Source organism: Diceros bicornis, chromosome 37 (assembly GCF_020826845.1).
Source record: "Diceros bicornis minor isolate mBicDic1 chromosome 37, mDicBic1.mat.cur, whole genome shotgun sequence".
Taxonomy (NCBI): Eukaryota; Metazoa; Chordata; class Mammalia; order Perissodactyla; family Rhinocerotidae; genus Diceros; species Diceros bicornis.
This window is the reverse complement of record NC_080776.1, coordinates 13,663,002-13,669,756: the sequence shown is the minus strand read 5'-3', so window position 1 is coordinate 13,669,756 and position 6,755 is coordinate 13,663,002. Positions and strand designations below refer to the sequence as shown.

Sequence of the window (6,755 nt, the reverse complement as noted above, 5' to 3'; positions counted from 1 at the left end):
CAGTTGGGAGCGGGATAGCAATTTGTCGCCGGCCTCTGGGATCTGCGCCTGTCTGTTGCGCACAGGGTCCTATCAGCTGTAGTTACCGACTGGGCAGGGCTGGATTCCCAGGACTCTGCGGGTACCTCAAGCTGTCACCGCAGCCAGGAATCCAGTTTGCTGGGTTCCCTTGTCTGCCATCTGCCTACGGCGACCAGCTGCCGCTTCTCCGTCCCCAAGGCCGGGAGAAGTCGGCTCTGGGGCACCCTGCGAAGCGCCTCGAGGGGGTGATCTGCCCCTCTCCGGCCGCGAGCTGGCACCCTTATCCCCATCACCCGGACCGGTGGGCACTGTCCCGGGGCGCCCCCCACCCCATCTCTCCCAGGGGGCAGCAAGACGACTTGCCCTCCATCCCAAAGACGCGCCGCGAGCCCTTGGGTCCCTCCCCCTCCCACACACCCCGGATCCCGGCGACCCACGTGCAGCTCAGCCCCCGCTGGCGCCGCACCTCGGGGTCGGCGCTCCTCCCGGCGCTTTCTGGGCGAAGCCCCACGACGGGGACCCCTTGGGGGCGGCCCCCGCGAGGCCGCGGCCGGGGTCGGGGCGTCCCGGGGAGCCGGCGCGGGGACGCTGCGGCCCGCCGGCACACAAAGGAGGCGGCGGGAAGGCGGGGCGGGGCGGGCCGGGGGCGGGGGCGGCAGGAAGGGGCGGGGGCGGGGCGGGCGGCGATAAAGCCCCCGCCGCCGCGGCCGCCCAGCTCGCGCCGTGGGGTTGCCGGGCTGCTCGGGCTGCGCGGCGTCCGCAGGCGCCGCCGCCTCTTCCCTGGCCTGACCCTGCTCGCCGCCGCCGCCGCCGCCGCCGCCCGCCCTCCTGCGACTCCCCCGCCCCGCCGACACCCGGCTCCGGCTCGGGCCGCGCCGCCCTCCGCGGCCGCCCCCTGGGATCGCGAGCGAGGGGCGGTGAGTACGCGCTGCGCGCCCCGCGGCCGAGCCCGGGCGCCGGGGGCGGGAGGGGCGCGGCCGGCTCTGGCCCCTGCGCGGGGACGCTCCCCGGGCTCCGCGCGCCGCCGGCTGCGCGCCGCGACCTTGCGCCCGGCCTGGGGGCTGCGGGGCGAGCGGGGCCCGGGGCGCCGGCGTCGAGGCGGAGGAACTTTCTCTGGCTGCCTCGGCCGAGGCTGTCTGCGCGCCCGGTGCCCGCGGGGACCCCGCGCAGGACCCGGGCAGGGCGAGGAGGGGCCGCGCCGGCCGTGGCGTCCAGGTGCGCCCGCAGCTGGGAGTCCGGGGACCGGCGGGGCTTCTGCCGGTCCATCCTGGCTGGCGCCCGTGACCCTGAACCTGAGGTACCCAGGTACTCGCGGGCGTCCCCTACCCGGGACTTTGCGTGTGCGCCGCCCCGATAGGGAAAGACAAACGGACTCGTACTTGTTACCACTGCCTGAGCAGGGTGGGGGTGACCAGTGGTTTGCGGGAGAGCCTTTAAATTTTCTTCTGGCGACCGATTTAACCCTGTGGAGCAGGTCTTTGCTATTTTCATCATCTGTAGAAATGGGAATTGCGATGCCGATTAGCGACTACAGGTAAGGTGCAAGTACTCAGAAATTCTGGGCGGAATTAGGTATTGAATTTGCCCACAATCTGAGCGGGGAGGGAAGGCTTCTATTACATAAGACAGCACTCCACCTTCAGGTATGATGGAAGATGCTCTTGAAGGTCTTAGTGTTTTAATCAACGAAAAAGAATCTTCGCGTGTGCCTCTCGAGAAATCTCCGATGCTGCTATGCCTTGCTTTGACTACTTTGCAGAGAACGTTCTTATATTTAGCATCCACATAAAAAGGTGTTTGAAGGTTTGACTTCCTCTTTCAATCCAGGAAGCAGTTTACTTCTCTGAACTGTTCAGAAACGATTCACGTGATAATTTTGCACTTTGGAGATTTTATATCCAAAGTTGAACACAGATAACTGGAAGAAATGTAAGCATTGCTAATTTGTCTATCTAAAGCGCACTTCCACAATTGAAGATAATTTTAACACTATCTGCATATCTAAATCAGTAATTATGTGCTGTTTGCAATATTTCAGCAAAAATTTTTTTCAGCTATGCAAAGGAAGGTGTTAGCCTAAATAATCTAAGGTTTCTTTCAACCCCCAAGTTTTGATTCTTTGTTAAAATCATGTTTGAAAATATTACACAGTGCAGGGCAATTACTGAAAGTCATAAAGAAGTCATCTGTCTTTTATTCTAAAAAAAAAATGAATCTATGCAGAAAGTCTCTGCCTCCCATGAACTTCACATATTAGTGTAATTTTAAAAGGACAGAAATGACTCAGTCTCCAAAGGACGTTAATTTTCATTTCCACATGTGAGTGGTTAAATACTAGCAGAGATTGTTTGAGTTGGTAGAATTGGAAATGAGGTGGTTGACCTAGCCAGGTCCCAGCTACACCTCTCTGTGGCCATCCTTTGCCAGCCAGTCATTCCCCGCAGCATGGGGGACTTTGGCTCATGGGTTTTCTCTCCTCCTCTAGTCCCAAAGTCCTTGTGGGGGAAGCTCTCGTTCCCACTTCCTTGCCCGTATCAAATACAGTGACCACCACTCACTCTACTGACTGAGTCCTCTAACAAAATCCGAGTCTTGCCCTTGCCCAGAGATGCTCAACTTCTGAAATCAGAAACTTCAGCATCTCAGCATCTCTGAAGTACAGGTTCCTTCGTTCTAGGTCGCAAACTGGTACTCCTATTGCAACCTCTTTTTCAACACAGGCGATCTCTTCCCTTCCCTCCTTCTAGTTTGGCGGGTGACTTCATGGCCCACTCTACCAAGAAAGTGGAGGCCGCCAGATTGAAATCTCTCCGTGTCTTGCCCAATTTCTCTCCTACAGACTCTTCCAAACTTACCCAGTCATCCAAGAAATCTTCTTAAGCATCTACTGTGTCTAGGTGCTTTGCTAGGCCCTGATGTATGGTAAATATTGCACGTCTCTGCTCTCTTGGAACTGTCATTCTTGTGGAAGGAAACAGACAAGAAGCAAATATAATTATGATATGAGAAAATGTATAAAAAATGAATAGGGTAGAATAATAGAAGAATCAAGTTGGGGTGGGGGAACGTAGAGAAGGTTCGAGAGAAGCGCCTCCCTGTAGCAGTGCCCAATGTCTCCAGCGATGCCCAGAGTCGTCCTAAGGAATCTTACTCGCTTCTCTCACTTTTATCTTGAGTCTCTCCCTATGAACTCTTTTCTTTTTTAACAGTATTTTAAAAATGCCTTAACCTCCCTTGTCCCTTTATCCCCACCTCATCTCCAGTGACCACATGTGTCCCCTGGCTTCTTAAATGACTTAACATTCCCCAGTCTTCCTTTCCTTCTGAGCTCCCTGCATGCTGGCCAGTCTCCCCACAGTAGGAGAAGACCCATGATTCCTGAACTGAGCAATCCCAAGGATGCTCTCTGGACCTCTCTGCAGCACTGGATGCAGATCTTTTCTTCCTCTCTGATGCTTTTTCCTTCCCTAGCTGCTGTCTTCTCCTGGGTTGCTTCTGCCTCCCTGGCATCTCCGCTACCTCCTGGGGTTGCTCAGGGCTCTGTTCTTACCCCTCTTCTGCTCTGTATGGAGTCTTGGGGTGAACCACGTGCCACGGCTTCAACTAGCACCAGTGCAAAGTGAGTCCCAGATTGGCAATTGGTAATTGCTAGTTACCTACAGTCTAGTGGGCTTATCCATGGCCTTTAGGCAAAAAATCCACAGTACGGCTAATACTGATTTTAGTTCTCACCGTCCACCCCATACCCATTTCATCCTTAGCCAACATTTGTCTCCTCTTTTTTTGGTGGTGGCTCCACCAGTCACCAAGGTGTTAACGCAGAAATCTCGCAGCGATGCTAGACTCTGCGGCACTCCCCACCTCCAGATGGTTGGCAAGTCCTGTTGCTTCCCTGTGCTGCACAATCCCATAAACCTCCGCTCTAGTCACGCTGGCCCTGCCCTGCTTTCGAGTCCAGAAGTGGCAAAATGGTGGCCAGTGTGCCATTTCCAGCTGACAGATGTGTCATTGGCCTGAACAAAGTATACATAAATTGAGTTACTATTTGGAAATATTAAGATGTCACGTGGATTTATAGCTTCTCTTAAAAATCAGAAGACCTGGAACGTGAGGCCTATGTTCCCGTGTGGCAACACTTGGGTGGCATGGAGTTTCCAGTGCCCGGCTACGCTGGAGGTTTCTTGCTTTTTGGTTCCCCCTGGACTTGTGGTCCTCATTTATAAGAGCCTCCTGGCCCCCCAGGGCTTCTGAGCTAGCGACCATAGGCCAGGAGACCATCGGCAGCCTGTGATTCCCTCGTGGCTTGCTGCACGCTCTCCTGCCTGGTTTCTCACACCGAGTTTTGCTCCCCTTTGAACCATCTTCTGAGTTACTCCTGGAGTGACTTTCCTCCTGCCCATCAAATCCAGATCTGCTTGTGTCCCTCCTGATAAAAAATCAGTGCCCCCCTCTTGCCTGTGGGACAAACCTCGACTCTGAAGGAGTGGCTATGTTGTATCACAGGCTAGGTGTCTCAGACTGAAAGATGAGCTCTCCACTGCCTTTGTGCGGTGTTCTATGAGTTTCGCAAAATCCTTTTGAACTTCTGTAAGGAGGGCGGTTCATGCATAATTCTAGCGTTACCTCACCTGTGTTGAGATGCGGTCTCTGCTGTTTACAAACCATTTGCATAGACTTCACCACCCTCGCACTTTCTCACAACCCCCTTGGGAGGAGATGGGGCAGGGTAGATTCCACATCCCAAGAGCAGTGAGGAGTCTGTAAATATGCAGTTGCGGGCTGTCCCAGGAGCCCTCACCCCACGGAACATGGTGGGCCCCATTTAACACATGGTCCCCAGGGTCATACAGTGTGTTCCCAAGGTCACTCCCGGCCCAGAACTCCTCAGCACTCAGCCAGGGAAATTTCCACAATGCTCCACTCTGCTCCCCAGGGACTCCCTAGGTTGTTGGCCATTTGTAATGACCTGACAAAATCTTAAGTTTTCTTCAACCCCTTCCCACCTCCCTACCTTGTGCCCTTCCCAAAACTTTATTTTCTTGCACAACTGAACTTCCTGCAGACTCCTCACACCCTGGTGCTGCCCATGCCTCCTTGCCGTTACTCCTGCTGGACCTCTCCCTGGAATTCTCTTTCTCCATCTTCTGTCTTCATTGTCTGGCTAACCTCTCCCCTTTCAAGACTCAGGTTTAGTATCACCCGTTCCAAAAAGTCTTACCTGGCAATCACTACCCCCAATCCTCTATGGCTTGCATACACACGTACACGCTTCCCTGTAGATGCCTCTCTGATGGCAGTTACTGAGTTATAGCAACATGCTTTACCCACGAGACTCTAAGCACCATGAAGACGTGTCTGTGTTTTAGTCTCATTTGCACCAGCGGTGGTGCGTGACCCAAAAGCATTCAATGGATGTCTGAACTAAACCATATTCATGTTTTTCACAAGTTTCTGCACAGTTTATGAAAGAGTGCTTGTCTTTCAGGCATAAAGGGGGGCTCTCCTCCCAGGTCTCTACGCCTGGTTCCAGTATTTCTGCATTTAATATATATCTTCACATTTAAAAAAAATCTTTGATCAACCATGTCTTTTGAGATAGATAGAATATTATTTAGAAAAAAGCAGAAGTCTAATACAGAAGTGCTTCTGTGCTTGTGTTCACTTCAGTTACCCTCATCTGAACCCTTTTTGGCTTGGTTCTGCCTTCCTTGAGGTCCTTTTGCGGGGCTGCGCTTCACATTTGATGCTTTGCACAAGGTAGGAGAATGCTTTCTGGTTTATTTCCATTAACCTTCTCAAGGATGGTGATGCGTGGACTCTTGCTGGCCTCTTCTTTTTTTTGCCATGGTGGTTTTTTGGCTAGTGTCTTCAGCCAAGTTTGGTGGAAAGAACCCTGGGTTGGGAGAGAGTTTGGTTGGTTGTGCCACCAACCATTTGTATAGGTGACCATCTAGAACTTAATTTCCTTGTCTGTACAATGTGCATGTTGAAATACTGATATCAAAGGTGTCTTATTAAAAAGACCCTATAGGGGCTTGTCTGGTGCCGTAGTGGTTAAGTTCACGTGCTCTGCTTCGACAGCCCAGGGTTCGCAGGTTCGGACCCCGGGCACGGACCTACGCACTGCTCATCAAGCCATGCTATGGTGGTGTCCCACATACAAAACAGAAGTAGATTGGCACAACTGTTAGCTCAGGGACAATCTTCCTCACCAAAAAAAAAAAAAAAAAAAAGACCCTATAACTTCTTGGCTTATTTTCCTTTCTGATTCAGCTGTCTCATAAATATCAGGTCTAGATGAAATTTTAAAAAGTGCATTGTTTTATCTTTACATGAAGTGCTTCTCTCTCTCTTTCTCTCTCTTTCAAACCTATGAAATCATTCAGCTTTCCTCTTTAGTACTCAGAAATAGCACTGAAGGCCAACATGAAGATTTAGTTGATATTCTCACTTGGAGGCATTTATTAAAATGTTAAATAAATTGGGTCCCATATACTTGGATTTTCTTGGTAAACCACTGTCTCCACCCATAAATGGAACCATCTTCTCTTTCCAAAACCAGCTTTCCTCATGAATAGATTGCATGTCTGATCTGAAAATCAATATTGGGGTTTTTTAAAAGAACACTTAGGTGTGGAGTGGAGTCAGATGCAATAAACTACGTCTTTAGGTTATTTCTTATCTATAAGTTCACAATTCGTCCAAGAACACTGAAAGCTTAGTGCGATTTTATT

The 6,755-nt window shown here is 51.7% G+C and overlaps 1 protein-coding gene across 1 annotated transcript in view; it reads left to right on the top strand.

Annotated features, from left to right (window-relative positions):
* Window positions 1-826: 826 nt before the first annotated feature.
* SERPINE2 (serpin family E member 2) overlaps window positions 827-6,755 on the top strand; it is a 59,986-nt gene continuing 54,057 nt past the window's right edge. Inside the window, exon 1 of the mRNA XM_058533102.1 lies at window positions 827-938. The gene's annotated coding sequence lies outside the window, so the exon portion shown is untranslated. The remainder of the gene's footprint in view (window positions 939-6,755) is intronic.